Genomic DNA, 26,443 nt, shown 5'->3' with positions numbered 1-26,443 from the left:
CTGTCTCTGCTTCAGAAGCGCCGATGCGTCTTTTTAAAGTCCCTGAGCTGCGTGTCAGTGGAGACAGAAGATCAGGACGAGCCGATGGAGGCGGCGGAGACCGTAGCTCAGGAGAGGAAGAGCGAGGGAGAGGAGAAGCAGGCTGCCGGGAAGGACAAGAAGAGGAAGAGGAGGTGCAGGTGAGCAGACAGGGGGGCGCCGCCCGGTCGTGTCTGTGATTCAAGGAGGAGTCTCCTCTTGCTGTTTGATGTCATGGTGACGTCTGTGTCTGTGTCCCTCACACCTGCAATAACAATATCTTTCCAGGTTCCTTTCCTGGTTCTGTGCCTGCTAAGATCTGGACTGGACTGGACTGGACTGAATTGGACTGGACCGGAGCTGAGAGACACCAGACTGGACCGAAGCTGAGGGACCCCAGACTGTGCTGGACCGAAGCTGAGGGACCCCAGACTGGACTGGACAGGAGCTGAGGGACACCAGACTGTGCTGGACCGACGCTGAGGGACCCCAGACTGTGCTGGACCGAAGCTGAGGGACACCAGACTGTGCCGGACCGAAGCTTAGGGACCCCAGTCTGGACCGAAGCTGAGGGACCCCAGTCTGTGCTGGACCGAAGCTGAGGGACCCCAGACTGTGCTGGACCGATGCTGAAGGACCCCAGTCTGGACTGAAGCTGAGGGACCCCAGACTGCACTGGACTGAAGCTGAGGGGCCCCAGACTGTACTGAAGCTGGGGGGCCCCAGACTGGTCTGAACTGAAGCTGAGGGGCCCCAGACTGGACTGATGACCTTTTGTTAAGCATCAATAAATTTTTTTAAAAAAAAATCTGTTTAGCTTTTGGTTTTTTCCCTCCCCCCCCCCCCAAGATTGCTGCTGGGAGAGGTGTGAGTGGGGCCAGCAGGGGGCGCTCTCACCCTGCAGTCTGTGTGGGTCCTGATACCCCAGTATAGTGACGGGGGACACTGGACTGTAAACAGGCGCCGTCCTTCGGATGAGACGTAAAACCGAGGTCCTGACTCTCTGTGCTCGTTAACAATCCCGGGGTGTTTTTGGAGAAGAGTAGGGGTGTTACCCCAGTGTCCTGGCCTGATTCCCCCCCTGGTCTTGACCCATCATGGCCTCCTTATCACCCCCCTCTCTGAACTGGCTCCATCCCTCTGCTCTCCTCCCCACTGAGAGCTGCTGTGTGCTGAGCGGACTGGAGCATCATCCAGGTAGGGGCTGCACACTGGGGGGGCTGGAGGGGATCCACCTGACCTGGGAGGAGCTCTGAGTGGAGAGTCCAGACTTATTAATTATTATTATTATTCGTGCTGCACTGGGCTTCAGTCCTGGCAGTGAGAGGGGGACTCTGTGATCAGTACAGATACTTATGACTGTCTAATAATACACGATAGAAATGGAAAACAGGGTAGCGCTGTAGTCCCTTCGAAACGTTTTGAACTGCCAGAAGAAGTTTTCACAACCCGGACTCGTGAAGGTACAGGTCTTCTCCCTTTGTCCGGAGTAAGGTGAGAGGTCACCCCCTCGGGGCGCAGTATCCCCGATGCACCCCCCCACCACCACCCAAAACGACACACACTTCTGTGACGATTGGGAGACCCCGGTTCGACCAGCCCCTGCGGTGGAGGAAACGACCCGCTGGAGAGAATACGCAGACTCCACACAGAAGGGTCACCTCGGCATTTATTCCAACAGCAAAACAACACCAGAGAGAAACGGTCTCCGAAAGATAAGCGCACACCGGGAAAAACACGATGGGGTCATTACAAATGGGAATAGGAGTTCTTTTTTTTAATGTCGCGTTTCTACTTTATTAGAGAGAGGCACTGAACTTTGGGGAACGTGACATCCACCCAGTATTACTAGTAGGTTGATAAATATAAATGTTCTTTTTCCCCCCGTATGATACCTCGTGAAATATAACGATGGCCAACTCCTTAAGTTGAAATTTAAACCCTTCTCAAGCTACAAGACAGTCCGTCAACATCGCCGCGGCCCGAAGTGCGACCTTCGGTATGACGTTGGCCGAAGGGGGTGGGGTAAGTACGTCACAGCCGGGGGAAGCCCCTATCACGTGAGAGGGGTGCGGCGGGCGACGAGCCCCAGGGGGCGAAGAGAAGTTGATTTGTGTGGGGTGTGGAAACACTACACGACCGGGCAAGCGAGCCGTTTTTTTTTTGTTTTGTTTTTTCCAGAACATCAGAACAACCGCAGAGATGACCATCGATCCACCTCCAGACGTTTCCTTTTTTGTCCTCTTTGGTCCCCAAAATAAAAAAAAAAACTGGGATCCATCGTGGCGTTGCCAAATTAAAACGTCAACCACTTTTCGGGCTTTCGTGCTGTCCATGATGAAACCGTCATGGTTGTGTAAGCATACGTTACGTCACAGACCGGCGGCGCTCGGACGTGAGGAGTGTCGTTACGTTTTTGAAACGGGCATGTCAGACAAGATCTCTGACAAGATCTCCGAAAAACCCAAACCTGTAAGATTCAATTTCAATTCAGTTTTTTTATATAGCGCCTTTCACAACAAGAATGCCCCAAGGCCCCGAACAAAGGAGTTGTTCCACACCCCCGCCACCCTCTGTGTACAGTAGAGCCCCCTGTACTGACTGGAGGAGCTCACCCAGCTGTGTCTGGAGAGAAGCCGGGGTATCGGCTTCAACCACAGGGCTGGGCGGCTTGTTCCCCACCCCCACCCCCTTCTGTGTACAGAAGAGCCTCCTGTCCTGACTCCAGTAGGAAATGTCACCTGGAGGCAACACACCGGCTTCTTTTAACAGATCACCTCGGGAATCGGGAACAACGGAGCTGTGTGCGGACGTCTGTACGGAGGGGTTCAGCGCGGGGGGGCTCCGGGCTCGGGTCTGGACCCGGGGGGGGGACTGTCTGTGTGGAGTCTGCATGTTCTCCCTGTGTTCTTCGGGTCCAAAGACAGGCTTTTGGGCTAATTGGCTTCTGGGAAAACTGGCCCTGGTGTGTGTGTGTCCTGTGATGGAGTGCTGTCCTGTCCAGGGTGTGTGAGTGAGTGTGTGTTTGTCATGTGATGGACTGGTTCCTGTCCAGGTTGTGTGAGTGTGTGTGTCTGAGTGTCCTGTGAGGGACTGGTGTCCTATCCAGGTTGTGTGTGTGTGTCCTGTGAAGGACTGGTGTCCTGTCCAGGGTGTGTGAGTGTGTGTGTGTCCTGTGATGGACTGGTGTCCTATCTAGGGTGTGTGTATGTCCTGTGATGGACTGGTGTCCTGTCCAGGGTGTGTGAGTGAGTGTGTGTGTCTGTGTGTCCTGTGATGGACAGATGGTACCAAGCCTGGACACCCATGAGACACTGGCTTCCTCAGAAGACTCTCACGGAGGGCACACTGTCCCTAACCCGGGTCCAGAAGAAACTACCGTGATCTATAATTCCTGCGCCTCGGAAGGGTTTATGACGTCTATGTCCGGCGCCCGCGCCCGTGGACCGGCGGTTTGGCGTCGCGCTCCGCAGCTCGAGCTTCGGTGCGAGGCAGGGCGGGAGGGAGTCGATGTGGCTCCGGCGCCATCTTTGCTGGTGAGTCAATTGTGACCGTTGCGGTACAACAAACCATCAATCAAGCTTTTCCCACCCCGTCCAGTATTTCTGTCGCGGCCCACGTCCCTTACAATCGACAAACTATAAAAAAAACAGTAGCCCTTCGCAACATTACACGCCATTTTTTTTATTTTAAACGTCCGCTAGATACGCAGGTGGCTCGATACCTGTCTTATCCTCGCCGGCGTCTTTATACCGGCAAGTGAATTTTATTTGGGGTCCCTCAGAATTGTGACAGAAATGTCAGTGAACCACAATAAAAAACGAAACTTTTTTTTAAAGGCGGTGAATGGATTTTTTGAGTAACCGTGTAGCGACTAACGTAAGGAAAAAAAAGTTGTCTTTCCCTACGAAGACGTTTTGGTACAGGACTTTCTTTAAATATCAGTTGTGCATAGCGTTTTACAAAAAGTTGATGATGATCTTGGAGATAATTGCAAAGGAAAATTGAGATAACTACCAAAACATTACGTGTGAAACGACAGGACAGAACTTTGAACCCACAAAGAAACAAAGGTATGAAATATTGCCTCGTCATGGGGGGTTGATAATTGTAGTAAGTGTTCCTAATTTTCGTAAAGAAATGTATATTATGGGAGTCACACGTGAGATTTAGTGTATATACGTTTCATATTGTGCATATATACGGGGTTAAAAAGTGGAATGAGTATGATTATAAACTCGTGTGTCCTATAATCAGATAATTTTTGAACAAGCTTTGATTAGACAGGTGAAAAACAACATCAGATCCTTTTTTTTTAATATATTCTCACGTCTGAATATCAGCTTCTCCCCTCTGGCCAACATTTCAGGGCTCCCAGGTGTAGATCCCAAATTGAAACAAATATTAATTTGTTACCCAGTTAAACAGTTAATAGAAGTGAGTGACCAGGGTAAATAAAGGTGGGTCAGTGTAAACTGTTTATTCTGGACCAGACTTCGTCATGTGTGATATGTCATGACTTCTTATATTAAGTTTTATCTTTATATTTAGTTCTACATGTGTAATAGATGCGATGTGTGTCCATAAAAAGGTTTCTCCAGGGGAAAATCAAGTTCGTTTTAAAACCGTGTTTCCTTTTTAGGGTACGTTTGCATTCCAAGTGTGGGGTTTTTGCCTTTTTATCATATTTTGGATGTGAATCCGTGGTATTTTTGCTGAGACAAGTTGCCTTTCTTATACGCGGAGGGATCTGCTCGTGAGATGTCCGCTTGGTCCATTTCTGAGCTCAGTATAAGGTGTAGAAAGCATGACTGTCATCATAACCCGCATCTCACCCAGGTGTGGAATAATGTTGTGACTATTGCTTCAGCAATAACATGCTGATTGCATGTTTCTAGATGGGTATAACAGAGATCTCAACTACTGAGGGGCCTTATTAATAAAGTCTCCACAGCCGAAGCGCTGTGTCTCTTTTCAGCTGGCGATAAACCTTTCCTCGATCCTTTGCGGACTTGTAAAACTGTTCCTGATCAGAATAAAAAACGCTCACGCTAATACACAAGCACCCGTGTCTCGCCAAAGCTGACAAATAAACAGACGGACAAGCCGCACTGCACGTGTGAACAGGGGAATGAGCGAGCGAGCGGGGATAGGGCGTCTCCTGCGCTTAAAAGCTTACAGCACCTGGTATTCCCAGACGGTCTCCCATCCAAGTACTAACCAGGCCCATCCCTGTTTAGCTTCCGAGATCAGACGAGATCAGGTGTGCTCAAGGGGGTGTGGCCGTAAGCGAGAGCAAGGCTCGCTGGCACCCTTCTTATTGAGAGGACAACTCCGTCACCTCTTTTACAACGCTGCTTTTTTTGCCTTGCGTTTTTCTCTTCCCACGTTCTCTCTCTTCACTGCCTTCGTCCCCGCTCTATTTCACTTCAGCCTTTCACTCTTGCTTCCTTCCAATGAGGACGGAGCTGCGGGAGAAAGGGCGCTATAGAGGATCGCTGTGGACAGCTGCTGCTGTGCTTTGACATCTGAGCTCTGTGGAAAACGATCTCAATACAATTCTGAAAAACGCGATTCCCCGAACGCCAGCCGAACAAGTCTCCACAGCCGAAGCGCTGTGTCTCTTTTCAGCTGGCGATAAACCTTTCCTCGATCCTTTGCGGACTTGTAAAACTGTTCCTGATCAGAATAAAAAACGCTCACGCTAATACACAAGCACCCGTGTCTCGCCAAAGCTGACAAATAAACAGAAGGACAAGCCGCACTGCACGTGTGAACAGGGGAATGAGCGAGCGAGCGGGGATAGGGCGCCTCCTGCGCTTAAAAGCTTACAGCACCTGGTATTCCCAGGCGGTCTCCCATCCAAGTACTAACCAGGCCCATCCCTGTTTAGCTTCCGAGATCAGACGAGATCAGGCGTGCTCAAGGGGGTGTGGCCGTAAGCAAGAGCAAGGCTCGCTGGCACCCTTCTTATTGAGAGGACAGCTCCGTCACCTCTTTTACGACGCTGCTTTTTTTCCCTTGCGTTTTTCTCTTCTTCCCACGTTCTCTCTCTTCACTGTCTTCGTCTCCACTCTATTTCACTTCAGCCTTTCACTCTTGCTTCCTTCCAATGAGGACGGAGCTGCGGGAGAAAGGGTGCTATAGAGGATCGCTGTGGAGAGCTGCTGCTGTGCTTTGACATCTGAGCTCTGTGGAAAACGATCTCAATACAATTCTGAAAAACGCGACTCTCCGAACGCCAGCCGAACAAGTCTCCACAGCCGAAGCGCTGTGTCTCTTTTCAGCTGGCGATAAACCTTTCCTCGATCCTTTGCGGACTTGTTAAACTGTTCATGATCAGAATAAAAAACGCTCACGCTAATACACAAGCACCCGTGTCTCGCCAAAGCTGACAAATAAACAGACGGACAAGCCGCACTGCACGTGTGAACAGGGGAATGAGCGAGCGAGCGGGGATAGGGCGCCTCCTGCGCTTAAAAGCTTACAGCACCTGGTATTCCCAGGCGGTCTCCCATCCAAGTACTAACCAGGCCCATCCCTGTTTAGCTTCCGAGATCAGACGAGATCAGGCGTGCTCAAGGGGGTGTGGCCGTAAGCGAGAGCAAGGCTCGCTGGCACCCTTCTTATTGAGAGGACAGCTCCGTCACCTCTTTTATGACGCTGCTTTTTTTCCCTTGCGTTTTTCTCTTCTTCCCACGTTCTCTCTCTTCACTGCCTTCGTCCCCGCTCTATTTCACTTCAGCCTTTCACTCTTGCTTCCTTCCAATGAGGACGGAGCTGCGGGAGAAAGGGCGCTATAGAGGATCGCTGTGGAGAGCTGCTGCTGTGCTTTGACATCTGAGCTCTGTGGAAAACGATCTCAATACAATTCTGAAAAACGCGACTCTCCGAACGCCAGCCAAACAAGTCTCCACAGCCAAAGCGCTGTGTCTCTTTTCAGCTGGCGATAAACCTTTCCTCGATCCTTTGCGGACTTGTAAAACTGTTCCTGATCAGAATAAAAAACGCTCACGCTAATACACAAGCACCCGTGTCTCGCCAAAGCTGACAAATAAACAGACGGACAAGCCGCACTGCACGTGTGAACAGGGGAATGAGCGAGCGAGCGGGGATAGGGCGCCTCCTGCGCTTAAAAGCTTACAGCACCTGGTATTCCCAGGCGGTCTCCCATCCAAGTACTAACCAGGCCCATCCCTGTTTAGCTTCCGAGATCAGACAAGATCAGGCGTGCTCAAGGGGGTGTGGCCGTAAGCGAGAGCAAGGCTCGCTGGCTCCCTTCTTATTGAGAGGACAGCTCCGTCACCTCTTTTACGACGCTGCTTTTTTTCCCTTGCGTTTTTCTCTTCTTCCCACGTTCTCTCTCTTCACTGCCTTCGTCCCCGCTCTATTTCACTTCAGCCTTTCACTCTTGCTTCCTTCCAATGAGGACGGAGCTGCGGGAGAAAGGGCGCTATAGAGGATCGCTGTGGAGAGCTGCTGCTGTGCTTTGACATCTGAGCTCTGTGGAAAACGATCTCAATACAATTCTGAAAAACGCGACTCTCCGAACGCCAGCCGAACAAGTCTCCACAGCCGAAGCGCTGTGTCTCTTTTCAGCTGGCGATAAACCTTTCCTCGATCCTTTGCGGACTTGTAAAACTGTTCCTGATCAGAATAAAAAACGCTCACGCTAATACACAAGCACCCGTGTCTCGCCAAAGCTGACAAATAAACAGACGGACAAGCCGCACTGCACGTGTGAACAGGGGAATGAGCGAGCGAGCGGGGATAGGGCGCCTCCTGCGCTTAAAAGTTTATAGCACCTGGTATTCCCAGGCGGTCTCCCATCCAAGTACTAACCAGGCCCATCCCCGTTTAGCTTCTGAAATCAGACAAGATCAGGTGTGCTCAAGGGGGTGTGGCCGTAAGCGAGAGCAAGGCTCGCTGGCACCCTTCTTATTGAGAGGACAGCTCCGTCACCTCTTTTACGAAGCTGCTTTTTTTCCCTTGCGTTTTTCTCTTCTTCCCACGTTCTCTCTCTTCACTGCCTTCGTCCCCGCTCTCTTTCACTTCAGCCTTTCACTCTTGCTTCCTTCCAATGAGGACGGAGCTGCGGGAGAAAGGGCGCTATAGAGGATCGCTGTGGAGAGCTGCTGCTGTGCTTTGACATCTGAGCTCTGTGGAAAACGATCTCAATACAATTCTGAAAAACGCGACTCTCCGAACGCCAGCCGAACAAGTCTCCACAGCCGAAGCGCTGTGTCTCTTTTCAGCTGGCGATAAACCTTTCCTCGATCCTTTGCGGACTTGTAAAACTGTTCCTGATCAGAATAAAAAACGCTCACGCTAATACACAAGCACCCGTGTCTCGCCAAAGCTGACAAATAAACAGACGGACAAGCCGCACTGCACGTGTGAACAGGGGAATGAGCGAGCGAGCGGGGATAGGGCGCCTCCTGCGCTTAAAAGCTTACAGCACCTGGTATTCCCAGGCGGTCTCCCATCCAAGTACTAACCAGGCCCATCCCTGTTTAGCTTCCGAGATCAGATGAGATCAGGCGTGCTCAAGGGGGTGTGGCCGTAAGCGAGAGCAAGGCTCGCTGGCACCCTTCTTATTGAGAGGACAGCTCCGTCACCTCTTTTACGACGCTGCTTTTTTTCCCTTGCGTTTTTCTTTTCTTCCCACGTTCTCTCTCTTCACTGCCTTCGTCCCCGCTCTATTTCACTTCAGCCTTTCACTCTTGCTTCCTTCCAATGAGGACGGACCTGCGGGAGAAAGGGCGCTATAGAGGATCGCTGTGGAGAGCTGCTTCTGTGCTTTGACATCTGACCTCTGTGGAAAACGATCTCAATACAATTCTGAAAAACGCGACTCTCCGAACGCCAGCCGAACAAGTCTCCACAGCCGAAGCGCTGTGTCTCTTTTCAGCTGGCGATAAACCTTTCCTCGATCCTTTGCGGACTTGTAAAACTGTTCCTGATCAGAATAAAAAACGCTCACGCTAATACACAAGCACCCGTGTCTCGCCAAAGCTGACAAATAAACAGACGGACAAGCCGCACTGCACGTGTGAACAGGGGAATGAGCGAGCGAGCGGGGATAGGGCGCCTCCTGCGCTTAAAAGCTTACAGCACCTGGTATTCCCAGGCGGTCTCCCATCCAAGTACTAACCAGGCCCATACCTGTTTAGCTTCCGAGATCAGACGAACTCAGGCGTGCTCAAGGGGGTGTGGCCGTAAGCGAGAGCAAGGCTCGCTGGCACCCTTCTTATTGAGAGGACAGCTCCGTCACCTCTTTTACGACGCTGCTTTTTTTCCCTTGCGTTTTTCTCTTCTTCCCACGTTCTCTCTCTTCACTGCCTTCGTCCCCGCTCTATTTCACTTCAGCCTTTCACTCTTGCTTCCTTCCAATGAGGACGGAGCTGCGGGAGAAAGGGCGTTATAGAGGATCGCTGTGGAGAGCTGCTGCTGTGCTTTGACATCTGAGCTCTGTGGAAAACGATCTCAATACAATTCTGAAAAACGCGACTCCCCGAACGCCAGCCGAACAAGTCTTTAAGTGGAAATCTAATAAGTAAATTGATTCTTAAAATGTAGAGAGCTTTGCAAAGAAATATATTGGGGCTTTTAGATAATATATTTCAAGGATGTAATTGCTGTGCTACAGTACGTGCAGAATTTTAGAAAACAGTGCGTCAACAAAGTACACTGTTTAGGTTACTTTAGAAGACAATGTACCAAAACAATATATGCTGTCTGGGTCGTTAGAATTAGCTGAAAATAACTGATAAGCTTTGAATAACATATCTAGTGCTTCTTCTTTCGCTTTTTGATGTAATTTGTTTTCTCTTAGGGAAAGTGGAAGTTTTAGAATGGACAACGCGCTGAGCTTTTTTACAGCGCAACGTCTTATGAAAACCCTGTACTGCTTGTAACAAATTGAGTCTCTGGTTGCTCCCAATATTGAAATAAAGACCTTACTCAGGTGAGAACTCTCTCTTGTGGCTTCCTTGATAGTTATATTTCCATGACACCGGTTTTAATGTCTGTAGATTGTATCTTATTTTTATTTTTTGTTTTGTTTCATGTTCATATTATGTGTTTTCACCCAGTTGACTCCAATTAATAACAGTTCACCCAGTTAATAGCCACTTTTTATGCGCGAAAAACGGGTGATCTTTCTATCTCATGATCAGCTTAGTATCTTTCTGTAAGTTTTTTTCTTCTTAATTAAACGTTTAAAATACATTAATTTCATAAAGACAACACGTTTGGAACAGAAAAAAATCATATTCTGTTCTCTTCCTGGTATGTATAACAGATCAGCAGGTCTTATTTTCCCAATTGCTTTTTTCCACTGTATTTATCATAATGGCTAGCCAATGTCCTCTCTTAGCTAGGTAATGTTACTTGTGGATGTGCTTCTGCGTTGCGTAGAAGCACATGTATGCATAGAAAGTGTATTATACTACTATTTGAGCTACAGTACATAAAAATAATTATATCGTTATTAATTTCTTTAGGTACGTGATTCCATATTATATTCCCTATTAATCAAATTCTAAAAGTAAATTAATTAATCAAATTCTAAAAGCTTTTGTTTACTCCGATAACGAGCACATTCACAGAAAATGTGAATATCTTATGACTTTTCACAAAGTATATAAAGTTAAGATGGTCAGAAGGAGCATGTAAAAACGTTTCCGAAACGTGGTAAAATCTTACTACATGTAAGACTTTGATGCTTAAAATGTTTAGGAAGAAAGTGGAATACTGGTGTGTATTTTTTCTTTAAACTACCAATACCAGCCATATACAGTTTACACTATATGTTTATGTTCCTAAATTAATATAGTTTATGGTGGTGTATCGTGGTTGTAGAGGTTTGATGGGTTTACTGAGACAATTATTAATTGTAGCAGTAATCACGAGGTTGTTCGTTGTGGCTTTTAGAAAATCAATCGTCAGAACAACTAACAACGCACACACACGGGTTCAATACACGAGATACATTTATTCATATAAATTGTGCACCAAACATATACTAGTCTGCCTGGATACGAGCGGCAGACCTTACTGTGAGGGTTATCAATATACAAGGTATATAATCTCGAAGAGATGCCAACACAAAGAGATACACAACAGAGAATATATGTCAATATATATCGTTCGGTTACCAAATCGCTAATCAGTGTTATTACCCACTGTTACTCTAAACTCGGAAGTAAATACATTACTCATGAATTAAATTGATAACAACTTGTGTTGAGGTACAATTGAATTCTCGAGACACAATGTAGAACATGGGGTTTACTTATCCACTGTGTATGGATTTGGAATCTCCCGGCACGAACACCAAGTCACTCTTTTGCCTGGGAAGAAGCTGGTTCGTTCCTGGTCCAGCGCTGCTTCTGAATAAGCTATTCAGGTTGTCGATGAGGGTCCAACTGTAGGCTGCCGTTGATCAAGCGGATCATTCACGTTGGTAGAATTCTGAGTACGTATGGGATCCTCGGCCTCGCGCTTAGAACAAAGTCCAAGTCCCTTTGCAGACAACAGCAGTTGTCACGTGATTGTCTCTGAGGATACGCGAAAATGGCCAAGGAGAGCCCCGATCTGAGCTTGCGCTCCCTTTTTGACCAAGACATAGATGTGTGCTGATTGGTTGAGAGTTTGGCGGGCATTAGAGACCCACGTGGTATTACCACGCCCTGCCAGTCCCTGATTGGTTGGTCAAGGTGAGATATGAGTCACTTACTCTTGACACTTAGGAATGCAGTCCAGATGTCCATTCGGCACTCCCTAGACAGATAGGCACCAATGGATGACCATTGATCATGATAGCCAGGCTAAGCTAAGTGCATCCCCATCTGGGAGCTGTCCATTATCAAAAGAAAACATCTTAAATCAACCTGCATGAATACTTTCTCTGTGGCTGCACCACAAAGATGGAGGGTGAGATGGGGCCTCATTTAGGACAGAATACCACCGCCTAATTCTGTCTTATTAACAAGCATTGCCGCTACAACGGCATCTCTCCTGTCAAACGTCCTCCTGACGTGTTTGACAGGATCTGGGCCGTGGTGAACAGTGGGAAAGACGCCCTGTGGAGAGTGAGGAACATGGGGCTGTTCAAAGGCATCGAGGTCCCAGTCAAGGCAGCAGGTAGCCTGGCCCTGTTCATCACCCGAGAGAACTATTACCTCAGAGATCTGTGGGAAATTGAGAGCATAGGTCAATATCTCAAGAAACTGTGAAAAACATTATCATGTTTAAGTAAAGAATGTGATTTGCACCAGAAAAAAATAAATTGTTGCTATATAACTGGTACCGTGTCAAAATGTAATGAGATGTGATTATATATACTGTTTTAAGTATGTATATTAATGTAAAGCTTTCTAATTTGTGATGTCCTGTATTTTTTTGTGAAAAGAAAATAAAGTTCTTAAAAAATCGATTCACCCAGGGCGAGGCTCGGCCATTGCACTCCGGCTGTGCTGACCCCTGCGAATTCCCCAAATGTGGGAATCTCGACTGCATTATTTCTGGTAGCGGGGGACTGCGTTCGCGCTCTCTCCTGATGTGCTTGGTCCAATATCAGATACGGGAGAGTTAGGACACCATGAGCTGCGATAGGATCCCAGTTCGAAAGGAGTCGATGCCACTGCTGGTTCCCGGTTTCTTTTAGTTAGAGGTCCGGAGAAGCATTTCAAGCTGGTTACACTACTCCTTCCGGACATTCATTCCCTTTTCAAAGTCAGTCGTTTTGCTGTTGTCTGCATTATTTAGGCTGATTATCGAGGTTAGCCTTTATTTGGTCATGGGGGCCTCGGTACTGTATGCTAATTCTCAAAACAGTTTCACCCGTTTTCTGATTGCTAGGTTCTGTACCAGTGCAGACATGTCAAACAGTGAATGGCTGTACCTCTATTGTATCCGTGCTCAATGAATGAAATCAGTATTAAATGAATATATGTATAGTTATATGAAAAACAAGTGGTTTGTCGACTCATCTTCATTTGCAGATTTAGAGGCAGCTTCGATATTCGGGGGAGGCGTAAAACATGGTGCTGATCTTTGGAAAGCAGGAGGCAAAACTGACACGTTCTCATACAAGGAGCTGAAACCAGGCCACCTGGGTGAAGATCAGGTATCGTAACCGCTAGACCATATGGGAGCATACAGCCATGTTGTGCGTGCGTCATGTAAGCAAACTGTAATTGCTGCCTTGATGACCTGCTTGATGGAGAAAACACACAAGAGAGTTGGCACTCAGAGTGTCTAAGGGTTGATGTATACTAGGGCTCAGTTGAAATGCAGCGTCAGGACTTTTCCGACTAGTGTCACACAAAGAGAGTACATCCTTTCCTACTGGCTGTGTATGTCTCGGTAACTCGCTGTGATCGTATAGTGCTCAGAATTTGTGTTGTGGCCGCAACAACCCCGGTTCGAATCCGCATACTGGCAGAATAGGAGGAGTACTGCCTGACTGGATCGTTGATGAACGACAGAGGCCACTCCGACCTCTTCTTGGTTTTCTTCAATGACTTACTAAGGATCTTCTTCACATTCGCCCATGCAGGGGAAGCCAGTTACACCAAAGCAAACGCAGGAAAGTGCATTTCAAGCAGAGACCAGGAGGGACTTGTTTACACCGAGAGTGGTCGGAGAATGGAACAATGCGCCCAGCCCTGTTGCTGGAGCCGATTCTTGATGAGATCTTGGGCTCACTAAGAGGCCCCCGCTGGATGCTAATCTTTCTGTTGTTCTTGCAGGTCCTGTGCTGCTTTTGAGCCGACAGAGCTCGTCCTGGTCTGTCGGCACAGCCCAATTGCAAATGATCGGCTCCACGTACAGAAGGAACGTGCGTTTGGTACAAGAGTGCACAAAGGCACCGGAAATACATTGGGAACAAATGACCGGTCGTTCAAGACCTCTGTGAACTACAGGAGCGTGCGAAACGAGGCTGCTTCCACCCGGTCTCGAACCGGGGACCTTTCGCGTGTTAGGCGAACGTGATAGCCGCTACACTATGGAAAGCTGCAGGGACCGCTGCTGGTGTCTTGCTTGCATTTCGGGCTGAGAAAGGGACGCGTCACTTTAGGCAGGGTGCGCTGGAGAGAGGAACAAAGGGCGCGATGAAACAAAATACCAAAACCCGGGATCAAACCAGGGACCTTTAGATCTTCAGTCTAACGCTCTCCCAACTGAGCTATTTTGGCGGTGCGCAGAGCCCACAGCCACCTGCTCCAGCCTTCCTGTGTTGCGGCATGAGCGCACCAAGAGTAGCGGGAGAGTGTTGCAGGAACGTCACTCTGAAGGAAAGCCACCCAGGTGCGCCCTCTGAGCTCTGTCCAGCGCATCTTCCTCGCATGGACTCCTGCCTGCGACGGGCAGGAAACAATTAACAAGAACAGAACGACACCCCATGGGTGTCTCATGACCACACCTTAGGTTGTGACACGTGCAGGTGTGAGGGGTTGCCGGGCTACTTTGGAGCAGAGCTTGGGCGGAGGGGGGGCGGGAAAGCAGACAAAGAGGTGACACCTCAAGGTCTGCACGATCACAGCTCTCCGCCGCCCCAGGCTTCCGCTCGATAAGCTACTGGACACACCCGCCCCTCCTCACACAGACCGTGGAAAAGCCCCCGAGTGTGAGGGCTCTCTCTTCCTCCCAGGAGCTCTTGGACACGACGCACAGACAGGGCGCGGGGAGCCGCCGCCTGCAAACACGGCTCCAGGCAGGACTCCACTCCGCAGGAGCCGCAGAGCAGAGGAGATGGGGGCAGCTTAGCTCCTGTGCAGAGACCTGAGCTGTTGTTGCTGCGGACGCTGTCTTTTCTGCACTCGGGGTAGGAGTGAATGTTGAGTTGCCCTTAGAAATGAAGCAGAGCACTTCAACGGCACGGGTGTGTGTGTGTGTGCGCCCTGGTGATTCTGGGAGACAGATCGAACCTGGGCTGTGGTTTAAATGCTATTGGTTTGTGAACAGAATACCCTTATCCCAGTGCATTGTGCCACATTAAATAAACGCACGAGAAAAAGAGATTCAGAACGCAAAGCTGTGTCAGTGTTCTGTGTAAAAAATCGGTTTGAACATCACGGGAGCTGTTTTTAATAAGCTGCTGAGTAAAGAATATTGTAGCATTTACAGGTTCTTTTCAGAACAAAGGACGAGTGGAGACGCGATTAACAAACAAGCGCTTTGTTATTAATACTCACACTTTGTTATGAACACTACCATTAAAACTACCAGTTGTACTCTCACTAATGTTAAAATGAATACACTAGTAGTAGAATTAGTTGCTGCCCGTGACGTCACATACACTCTCTGTGACGAATACGAGACACCTAGACACATACAGTGACGTGCCGGCTGTTGCCGTGGTTACCATACTTATGATTTATAAACACTGGAAAAAATGCATTTAAACTGTTACTTACATACATTTATCAACTTGGAATATAATTTTCTAGCTCTAGGATAGAGTTACCTAAATAATAATATGAATAATCATTGTTTAATTTCGGATTGAACATTATTAACACTAAACGCACTATGGTAATTGATCGATACAGTCTTTATTGACTGTTTTCTAGATATTTAAACAGGGTCAAGAAAAGAATCAGTACTCACCAATCAGTGAAGTTAATCGATTATTCTATGGTCCTTCAGCTGAATAAATTGGTTGTCGATACATAAGTGATCAATAATTCTCCTCTGTTCCCTCCGCGCGTCTCCCGCGGTCTCGCTCTCTGATCCCGGCGCTCTGGCTGGTGTCTGTGACGTCACAGCGCTCTTTCTGACAAAGCAGAGCTGGAGGAGACTCCTGTCCGGAGCCCGGGGGGCTTTTCTTACAGATATAAAATCTCCCCCCCAAAAAAAAACACACCGGACTGTGAAGAGAAGCGAATCATCACAGTTGGAGAAGGAGAGCGACAAACCTAGGAATAAAATTCATTAAACAGAAAAAAAAGTTTACATCGCAGATTATTGCGTTACAAAGCGTACCCGTGTGGAGCAGTAGAGGACAAGCACGAGTCCCTGAAATAAGCGCTTTTAAGAGTTTTACACAAATCTTCAGAGTATAGAAGCCAGGAGGATCAGACTCCTGATCCTGGAGGTTAAAATGTGTATCCTGGTTTTATTTCCACCCAGCTCTCAGTTCCATCAGTGGTCTGATGATTTAAATTAACTGTATAACTGTTACCAGACTTAATCTAAATTGTAAATTTATAAGACTGGCTACTAATAATAAATATACTGATCAAAGTGTCAATACTGGTGTTTATAAAATAAATACTGTAGCATTTGCAGGTTCTTTTCAGAACAAAGGACGAGTGAAGACGCGATTAACAAACAAGCATTAACACAAAACCAAACACAGGATATACACACACATGAGGAGACTGAGGGAACAAGTACACATAGTTAGGGTGGTAATTACCTAACAACACACTATACTTTTATAAGACTACACAGGGCACTAGAACTACTAGGACATTATTTACACAGGTAGGGTCAGCCGCTGGTCATCGTGCTGACCCTCAGACTCTCCCCGGCTACCACTCCCAGCATGCCCAGCGGTACTACGAGCGCCTAGGGGCACTTTCTCCTCACCACCAGGCGAGGGCATTACACTGCCCCCACCTGAAGCGTCTGGCGTCTGGCATCTGGCGTCTGGCGTCTCGCCGACTTCGAACACCCCCCTCAGGCTGTACTCGTACTGGGCTAACTGCTGTGGAACCCTGCACCGCAGTGACGGCTGGCGACCCACGGACGCCCCACTATCGTCCGGCTCCAGCCCCGGCTGCTCCTGTAGAGCCTCCCCACACGGCTCCTCCTCCCGGGCCCGGTAGGGGGCCAGGCGGTCTCGGTGCAGGACCACCACTCTCCCCCGTGTTCGCAACCGGACACGGTAGCAGACCTCACCCACCACCCCGAGTACCTCAGCGGGACCCTCTCACGACGGCGCCAGCTTAAGGCTGAGGCCTTTGCAGCGGCGCGGGTTGTACACCCAAACCGAGTCCCCGGGCTGGAAGGCAGGCCCCCTGCAACGCAGGTCGTAGTGCCGCTTCTGCCGGACCCCCGCCTGTGTCAGGTGGGTCCGTGCAAAGCTGTGCACCTGCTGCATCCGCTGCCGCAGGTCCCACTCGTAGTCCGGTCCAGCCGGCGGTGCCGACCCGTCTCCGGGCGGCGGGCCGAAGACCAGGTCCACCAGGGTTCGCATTTCCCGGCCCAGCATGAGCGAGGCCGGGGTGCACCCGGTGGATTCCTGGACCGCGGTCCTATACGCCCAGAGCGCAAGGGGGAGGTGGCGGTCCCAGTCCCGTTGGTGCCGGGACACCAGGGTGGCCAGCTGGGTGGCGAGCGTCCGATTAAACCGCTCCACCAACCCGTCGCTCTGGGGATGCAGCGGTGTGGTCCGCGTCTTAGTGATCCCCAGGTGCTGGCACACTCTGGCGAAGACCTAGAAGTTACGCCCCTGGTCACTGTGTAACTCCTCCGGCACCCCCAGCCTGGCAAACATCCCCTCCAGCAGTGCATCGGCCACCGTGGGGGCACTCTGGTCCGGGAGGGCGTAGGCCTCCGGCCACTTCGTAAAAATGGCCACCAAGACGTAGCGCTTCCCAGCCTCGGTGCGCGGAAACGGGCCCAAAACGTCCACCCCCACCCGCTCCATAGGAGCCCCCACCTGGTGTTGTTGGAGGGGGGCCCGAGAGCGCTCGGGGGGACCCTTCTGCGCCACGCACACCGCACACGTTTGGCAGTACCGCTGCACGTCCCGGTGGCAAAGACCCCAATAAAAATGGCCTCGGAGACGCTGCAGGGTTTCTTACCGCCGAAGTGCCCCATGCCCGGCTGGCCGTGCACCGCTCGGAGCACCGCCCCTAGGAGCGACCGAGGCACCACCAGCTGCCACCGTACCTCGCCACTGGAGGGTACCCGCCACCCCTGGCGCAGCACCCCGTCCTTTACCTCCAAGGCCTCCCACAGGGTGCAGAGGGCCTTGACGGACTTCGGGTGCGGGGCGAGCTTCTCTCGCGTAGGCCGCACTCCTGCTGCCCTCCAGCGGAGCACCGGCCCCACGTCAGGATCAGCTGCCTGACGCTGCGCCAGGTCTGGCAGGCCCACCCCCAGCGGCCCCTCCCGGGCCGTGGCCGCGGTGCTCACCCCCGCCACGGTGCGGACAGCCTCCTCACGCTGCTCCCGCCAGGCGCAGTGGTGGCAGTCCGCGGCCTCGCAGGGGCGCCGCGAGAGAGCGTCGGCATTGAGATGGCGAGACCCCGCACGGTGCACGACAGTGAAGTCGTACTCCTGCAGGATCTCTATCCATCGCGCCATCTGCCCCTTCGGCTCCTTAAAGTGGAGCAACCAGGTGAGGGACGCATGGTCGGTCCTCAGCCGGAACCGGGTCCCGAACAGGTACGGCCTGAAGTGGTGGACCGCCGCCATCACCGCCAGCAGCTGGCGACGGGTCACGCAGTAGTTCCGCTCAGGCCTAGTCAAAGCCCGACTATAGTAGGCCACTACGCGCTCCCCATCCGGCCCCTCCTGCGCCAACACCGCGCCCACCCCCGAGTCACTCGCGTCGGTGTTGAGAACATACGGCAACCGCGGGTCGGGGTAGGCCAGCACGGGGGCCCCCACCAGAGCTTCACGCAACCGGCCGAAGGCAGTCTCACAGCCCGAGTCCCAGTCGAAACGGCGGCCCTTGTCGGTGAGGCGGTGCAGCGGGGCAGCAATGCTGGCAAAGTCCCGGACGAACCTCCGGTAGTACGAGGCCAACCCCAGAAAGCTGCGGAGCTCCGTGACGGTGCGTGGAGTCGGCCAGTCCCTCACTGCGGCGACCTTACCTGGGTCCGTAGCCACCCCTTGCGGTCCAACAACATGTCCCAGGAAGCTCACCTCCCGCCGCAGGAGCTCGCACTTGCGGGGGTTGAGCCTCAGGCCAGCACCGCCTGGAGGTTCGTCAAGGCCTGGTTGAAGCCCCGGGCATGAACCAGCAGATCATCCAGATACAGCACACACTGGTTCCGCGGGACAGATGCCAGCACCCTCTCCATCAGCCTCTCGAACGTCGCCTGGACATTGCACAGGCCAAAAGGCATGACAGTAAACTGCCAGAGGCCCTGGCCGATAGAAAAGGCCGTCTTCGGGCGAGCATCGGGAGCAAGCGGTACCTGCCAGAAGCCGCAGCGGAGGTCCAGGGAGCTGAACCAGGTCGATCCGGTGATGTAGTCTAGGGCATCATCTATCCTCGGCAGGGGGTAGGAATCTTTCTGGGTGACCTCGTTCACCTTGCGGTAGTTGACGCAGAACCTCCACGAGCCGTCTTTTATTTTTACCAGTACAGCTGGCGCCGACCATGGGCTCGCGGAGGGCTCAATCACCCCCGCTGTGGCCATCTCCCGGATCTTTTCCTCGGCGGCGGTCCGCTTGGCGTGAACCATGCGTCCTGGTGGGATGCGGATGGGCCGAGCGTCGCCGGTGTTGATCTCGTGTTGGACCAGGGCAGTGCGGGTGCAGTCCTCATCTATCGCCGCAAAGAGATCCTCGTTCTGGGCGAGTAGCGCCTGGAGCCGCTGCCGCTGGTCCTGATCGAGGCCCTCGCAGCTCCGCTGGTAGAGATCCTCAACGGCGCGCCTCGCTTCCACGCAACGCTCGGCTCCCGCCGCCGCCGCCTTGTCTGGCCCCCCGGCTGACTCGGGAGCAGGATCCAGCACGCTCGCTCCCCGGCTCACAGGCCTGGTCTGCCCCGGCGACTGCCGCCGCCGCCGCCGCCACTGCCTCTTTTTCTCCCAGCTCCGGCAAGCCCGCGTCCCTCGGCCTTCGCCGGGCCTGCCCTCCACCAGGTGAAGTCGCTCCCCCTGCCACACCAACTCAAGTCCAAACTGGCCCCCACTCGCTGCAGTACGTCCAGCCCCAGAATGCAGTCCTCCTGGATGGGTGCGAGGTAGCAGGGGTGGCGCACCGTCGCTTCACCTAGATGGAAGGCAAGCACCTGTTTCCCCTGGACTGCAGCGAGCTGTCCCGTCACGGTCCATAGCCGCAGGCTGGAGGCCTCCCATCCTGGGGGGTTGGTGCCCTCGGTGTCGGGGAGGACGCCCGGCCGGTGTAGGGTTACCGATGAACAGGTGTCAAGTAGGGCCAGGCAGGGTTGGTCCTCGATCCGGCAGTGGAGGTACAGGCCCCGGCTACAGCCGACTCGCCCCACGGTGGCGTGAGGGGCGCCGGTCTTAACAGCGCTCTCCGGAGCGGGGGTTGAGGTGTTCGAGGGGCGGCCTTCCCCACGCTGAGTCGCCCCGTTCCCGTTTCCCGACGCCGATCGAGGAGTGCGAGGTTCGGGTGCCCGGCAGAACCGGGCTCGGTGTCCTCTCTTCCCCTCGCTGGATTCCTCCGTCGCCGTCTCGGTCAGCCGGCAGGGCGCACTGCGTCTGCTGCCACTTCCAGTCACCCCGAACACGGCCTCAGCCCATGTAGCAAGGGCCAAGGCCTGCTCCAGCGATGTTGGCGCGGCCAGCTGCACGTGGCGCCGCAGCTCCTCGGGTGAGAGGGCCTTGAGAAAAGCCTGGAGAGCCATCTCCCGCTGCGCCTCCCGGGGGAAAGTTGGGTATCCTCGGCGGGTGAGGAACGCGACATCAGCGGCAACCGGGCCCAGTCGCTCTCCTGGTCGGCACCGCAGCAGGGCCAGCCTCTCCCGCATCAAGTCTGGCGCCTCCTCTACACCGAAACGCAGCTGGAGAGCCGCCGCCAGCGCCGTGTATTCGCCTCTGTCCTCCTCCGGGACATCCAGGAGCACCTGGCAGGCCACTCGTTCCATCTCCGCCCGGCTCCAGCCATTCGTCCGGGCCGCGAGCTGGAACTGCGCCTCGTAGATTTCCCACGGCGCTTCCCCATTGTAGCGACCTGGTCGCACCCGCGCTGATGGGTGTGGGAATCTCTGATCGGCTCCAGCAGGGAGAGTATCCTCTATCTGGGGTGCCCGCTGACCAGGAGTAGCGGCCAGTTGCCCCAATTCTACCGGCAAAACCACTATTGAATAGCCCTGGTAAGGGCTGTGGCTATCTGTCGCACCCAGGAGTTGCTCAGGCTCCCTATGTGCGCTGCCGATGGGTTCTGTTTCTTCCAGCGTCAGCCGGCGCTTAACAGAATCGGGTAGTGTCTGCCACGAGTTGTCCATTCTGCCCACTTCTGACACTAATGTAGCGCTTGCAGGTTCTTTTCAGAAAAAGGACGAGTGGAGACGCAATTAACAAACAAGCATTAGCTTTATTCGTTTACAACCACACAAAACCGAACACAGGATCTACACACACATGAGGAGACACATTTAGTCCACATGTTTTTCAAGCAGGATATTAACAGTATGATTATAATGAATAATACCAGACACACAAATATGTATTGAACCAGAGACCCTCTCCAGGTTCCTAGCACAGACTGTAGCCATGCACCAATGCCCCAATCATCTGGATTATAATTATGATATATATTTTTCTTCATCATAGATGTGCTTTGCTAAGTCATTAATTTGCTAATAATTGTCTAGAATACAAGTACTGTTTAGTCTTTGCTCACCTAAACAGCTGTCTATCACCCTAATAGAGAATGGCCTAAAACTGTGATTATAGCGAGGAGCATACAGTTATTTCCATTCTAATACATCTGAGTTACACTCAGACTAAAAGCAGGGCTATTTACCCATGCCAATACACCTAAATAATCACCTCTATCAAAGGGGATTACTCCCATGAGCATCTTTTATAGCAATACAATCCCAACAGGAGCTCTGATTATTATTTGTGGCTGACTGATAAAGTATTGATTCCATATCCCCATTTATAAAAGTAAAACTCCTTACACTTAACAGGTACACTGTCACCCCCCCTCAGGAAGCTCAACAAACACAGAAACAGTGACAATATAATAATGTTCACTCAGTCTCTGGTGCAGTGGTTCGGTGTCAGCGCAATGCGTAGATCCAGCGATCTCATCCTGTCACTCAGATGGCAGAGTCGGTAGTCAGTTGCACTTGATATGGTCCTTCCCAGCAGGGTTGCAACATCTGGCAGGGTATATCTTCCTCACCCACACCCACTCGCCAAGTATCAGATCGTGTCTTCCCTCTACTGGAGGTCTCCAAGCATCCAGCACCTGTTCACCAGCCCCGTGCACCACTTCAATTAACAACCTACAATACTACAATAGAGAATTAGCAAATTCAACAATCCATTAGCCAAATTCATCCCTCCAGGAAGTTTCGTTGATTGGCCTGTGATGATATCAAACAGGCTCTATTACACAGTTCTGTTTGATCCAGCCCGCATCCCATGGCGTTCCTTCAGTCTGATGTCTAGTCAATCTTTTCTGTTCCTTCATTCCACTGTTCCAGCAGACTGAGGGTGATCTCAGTCCATCTCACCCCGAATAATCCAGCCACAGCCTGTCTCTTGATCATAATACATGCGGTAGGGCAGTGCCCACCAAGGGCTTATCTCCATCATCAAGTGTTTGGTAGACACAGAGGCAGTGACAGCAACCCACTGGGAAAACAGATTATAAGAGCCAAGGTTGTAAACATTTGCTACTGCATGAAAGGTTTCTCAGGAGCAGGCCTTTTGAGCTGTAGCACCTGCACCTGAACTGTAGTTGAGTTCCTTTGATAAGCACATAAGTGGCTACTGCTTCAAACACGGTCCCCACCCAGGTTTGGGTAACCGGCACACCATTTGACTCACACCCAGGTGTCCGACAGAGTGCATTAGTCGAGCTACAAAGGGCATTAGGCTGTGAGGGCATGCAGAGCGTCCAGTGTGCTGGCAGCACCACACTCTTTTCTAACCATGTCCTTTTCTCTGCTTTAGAGGCCTCAGCCTGAATATCCTGTAGCTGTCCCCTTTTCACCAACAGAGGTCTCACAGGGGTCTCAGACTCCTGTTCTACCAGGACTGTGCACCTGACAGCTACATCTGCAAAGTTGTTCCCTCGAGTTACTGGAAACATTTCTTTATTATGTGATTTATACTTTACCACAGCTACTTCAGTCAGTAGCTGCAAAGCTTCTAACAGTTCAGAGACAAACCCAGCATTCTTGACTGGAGTCCCTGCCATGTTGGGGAAATCCCTATTCCTTCACTGCCATCCAAAATTGTGGCATACACCAAATGTATATATACAGTCTATATAAATTGCTACAATTTTCCATTTAGCATATTTACAAGTTTCAATTAAATATTTTCATTCGGTCTGCTAGTTCTACACCAGATTATTCACAGTTTATACAGCCAGGCAGGTAGCCTGCACAACACATAAACACGGCCCCTTGGCCACCGCATCAAGGGGTCCTGAATAATAATAACCCACCAGACGATGCCTATCTCCATGCTACTGCACCAGCACAATGGCTCACAACCCATTTCTTTCACTTACAGACAGATTACATACAGATGATCCGTCTGAGGGAATACAGTCCAGGGCCAGTGTCTGCAAGAAAGCTTGTTTCAAAACATCAAAAACGGTTTCTGCTGCAGGGGTCAAGGCAATTTTGTCTTTAGACTGCACTACCCCCCTTAAACCAATACGTCACTGGACAAGCTCGTTCTGAGAAGGCATTCACCCTGGCTTTATCATGTAGTTGGTTTTATACTCCTTTTTTTCCTCTTTAGATCCAATACTTGGAGAAGCCCGGCCTTATGGATTCCCTGATTAGGTAAAACAATCACAATATCACATAACTCTATTGAGTTAGTTTACATAAATGCTATTTCATGCAGTAATTCCTTATAAAATGCTGCAGTCTGGGCCTAAAATAGGTCTGGGGTGTCCCCCACCCACATCAGTAGTTGAAACTGTACATCTTTTCCCAAGCAGACTGTGACAGCTTATATTTGCTTTAAACACAACCCTTGCACCCCTTCTCCTGTAGCCTCCTGTTACCCGTTAGAAAACTTTATATCACATTTTTATGCTGTTTTAGTTTAAAAACAGGACAGCTGTGCTCCTGTGTCCCCCAGTTTCTGGTTACAGTTAAGATTATTTCACTTTTATTTAAATCCTGAGATAAATTTAGGAAGGCTACAGAGGGGTTTACTAGATTAAAACTGTTAGTTCACGCACGGCTCTCGTTTCAGCTTCTGACATGTTCTTTAATTGTGAAATCAAGCCTCTTTCTTACAATTTCTCCAAAAAACACCTTTTTTTTAGTAACTGCACACCAGCTTATTAGTAGTTTTGTCTTTGGGGTTTTATATCTCGGTATAACATTAAAGTCGCACAATAATTTCGACAAACTGGCGGCTCCCTTTTCTCCTCCTTGGGAGTCTTTTTACCTCCCATTTGCAGCGCTCGCACTTCTGCATGCATGCTTCGCGAGTTATTAAATCAAATCTGTTTCCGCTGTCCGTAATATCAGGAAAGCATAGTTGTACATTCTTGGCAACATCAGGTTTTAACCCACTCAAGTAAATTTGTTTTATTACTGTGGAAGTATCTTCATTCACTTCCTTCTCATCGACTAACCCCGAGTATACTATCCATAAAGCTATAAACCTTTCTGTAAAATCTGAAAAAATCCTCACTTCCTTCTGCTGACATGCTGTTACTTTTCTCTAATCAGTTTTCGGTGGGTAATGCTCTTTCAAAAATCTCCACACTAATTCCCACCCTTCTCCTAGATTCTCTCTTAAGGCGTTCTATTTCTTCTTTTGCTGTTTCTTTTTCTGCATATATAACTTCGTTTCATTCAGCCATTGCTTTTAGCTTTTCCATCAGAGATTTTTGCGTCTCATCTATGACATTCTGTTGAATTCTCAAATATTCCTCTAAATATTGTTTATTTTTATCCAAATGTTCATACACTTTTCTACATTCCTGTTCAGCCTAAATTCCGTCTGACACATTTCTTTTAAGTTTCACTTTGGATTAATCAAACTTTTTTTTTTCTTCACACCAAACCATTTTCACGTCTCCCACGCGCCCCGCGGAACCCCCCAGTCGAGACAAACTGACGAACTATCACAATTCGGGAACACGGACCAGGTTCCAAATCCTGGCTTTAAACACACAGTTGAATCGAGTTACCATTTTCGGCTCTTCTGCGAGTACAGTTCTAGTTACTACCTTCAGCTGTACTGCAGTCGTGTACCAGGATGCAACACCTGGATTGTTTCGCACGGGCAGGGCGAGACGCTATTCCTTCAGCAATCCCTCCTTTTCTACCCCACCTTCACAAAACAGGCATCTAAAAACACATACACCATTAACTCATTTTTCTGTTGTACTTGCTTCAGCACCACAGCAACATGGAGAGGACAAGGGACTTTTTAGAAAAGAGGAGTCCTTACCTCTTTTTAGAAGCGGACGCCTAACTTTTCCTCTCCATGTCCGTGTGGATTAATTTAGATGGATACTTCTTTATCATTTGGGTCACGTATCCGCCAATCTGCCTCCTCCTTTTTAGAGGACGTTGTAAACCTTTAGGAACAATATGATCTAGCAACAAGGTTATGTCACTGTAATTAGGCTTAAGACAATCAAGAACAAGGCTTGGCTTTCTTCGAAATTCTTTACGGTCATCAGGCAATTTAGGAAAAGACTTAACTAATGCAAATAATTCACTAGGAGACCAATGTCAATGTACATATGCTGGAGTTCCTTCTGGACCTGTAAAAGTGCACATTGGCATTTCACGAACAAGTGAAAAGGCTTTGGCTCCGGACCGCTTTCTAGTTTCGGTGGAGACTTTTTCTTTTTAGAAGGCATGGCCATGACTTTAGCTGCAGCTTGCTGTTCTTTAGTTTCAAGACTAGTCTTTTTTGAAGCTTCCCATTATTTCTGTGATTCCTCTTTCCATTACGTAAGTATTCCAATTCACTTTCTTTCCTTTCTTCTCCTTCTCTTCTAAGTTTCCCCTTCTTCAGGAAACTTCTTTTTCCTAATTCAACTTTCCTCTGTCCATTCTGATTCACTTACAAAGATCCTATATAGTTATGGGCCCCTAATTATCATATATAAATTATGTGCAAGTTCCCTTACACCTATTACCCTAGCTTTATAGTTCATGAACATAAAACATTTTTTTTACTCTAACCCAGGCTATAATTGTTTCTCTGAATTTGTCGTACATGTACTTTTGCTGGACTGCTCGGTCCCATTTTCATCTTTGAATTTTAATTTCCCATTTTTACCGATCGGTGCCTTACTTAGAACCTTATCACATCAACTACTCCGCAGAGCAAAAACCACACGTCTGTGTTAAGATAAGTTCTTTATATGAGTCCCAGACTCATCAAACCCGCGTGAGAACACCCCTGTGGCTCGCTTCTCAAACTATTAATTTTTAAGGATCACTTACTGGCGTCAGACAGCTGCCAATTCTCCAGACGCGTCTCTGGAAGGATAAACAATTTATCCTCCGAGGTTCGTCCAATTTTGCTAAAAT

The 26,443-nt window shown here is 50.0% G+C and overlaps 1 protein-coding gene, 5 non-coding genes and 3 pseudogenes across 6 annotated transcripts in view; 2 read left to right on the top strand and 7 right to left on the bottom strand.

Moving 5' to 3' along the window:
- The window catches only part of LOC148666845 (zona pellucida sperm-binding protein 3-like), a 779,162-nt gene that overhangs the window by 103,982 nt on the left and 648,737 nt on the right, over positions 1-26,443 (top strand). The gene's annotated exons all lie outside the window — the stretch shown is intronic.
- LOC148666939 (5S ribosomal RNA) lies at positions 5,191-5,309 on the bottom strand. Its single transcript, XR_015938907.1, has one exon. It is a non-coding gene; the product is annotated as a 5S ribosomal RNA (ribosomal RNA).
- On the bottom strand, positions 5,844-5,962 carry LOC148666938 (5S ribosomal RNA). The gene has a single exon (XR_015937342.1). It is a non-coding gene; the product is annotated as a 5S ribosomal RNA (ribosomal RNA).
- Positions 6,500-6,618, bottom strand: LOC148666937 (5S ribosomal RNA). The gene has a single exon (XR_015937340.1). It is a non-coding gene; the product is annotated as a 5S ribosomal RNA (ribosomal RNA).
- LOC148666936 (5S ribosomal RNA) lies at positions 7,156-7,274 on the bottom strand (annotated as a pseudogene).
- LOC148666935 (5S ribosomal RNA) lies at positions 7,812-7,930 on the bottom strand (annotated as a pseudogene).
- Positions 8,468-8,586, bottom strand: LOC148666934 (5S ribosomal RNA). The gene has a single exon (XR_015939065.1). It is a non-coding gene; the product is annotated as a 5S ribosomal RNA (ribosomal RNA).
- Positions 9,124-9,242, bottom strand: LOC148666933 (5S ribosomal RNA; annotated as a pseudogene).
- LOC148666932 (U1 spliceosomal RNA) lies at positions 12,416-12,580 on the top strand. Its single transcript, XR_015938504.1, has one exon. It is a non-coding gene; the product is annotated as a U1 spliceosomal RNA (small nuclear RNA).

The sequence above is a fragment of the Lepisosteus platostomus genome, chromosome 5 (genome assembly GCF_059453375.1).
Source record: "Lepisosteus platostomus isolate fLepPlt1 chromosome 5, fLepPlt1.hap1, whole genome shotgun sequence".
Lineage (NCBI taxonomy): Eukaryota > Metazoa > Chordata > Actinopteri > Semionotiformes > Lepisosteidae > Lepisosteus > Lepisosteus platostomus.
Note: the sequence above shows the minus strand (reverse complement) of the source record. Positions and strands in the feature narration are given on the sequence as shown.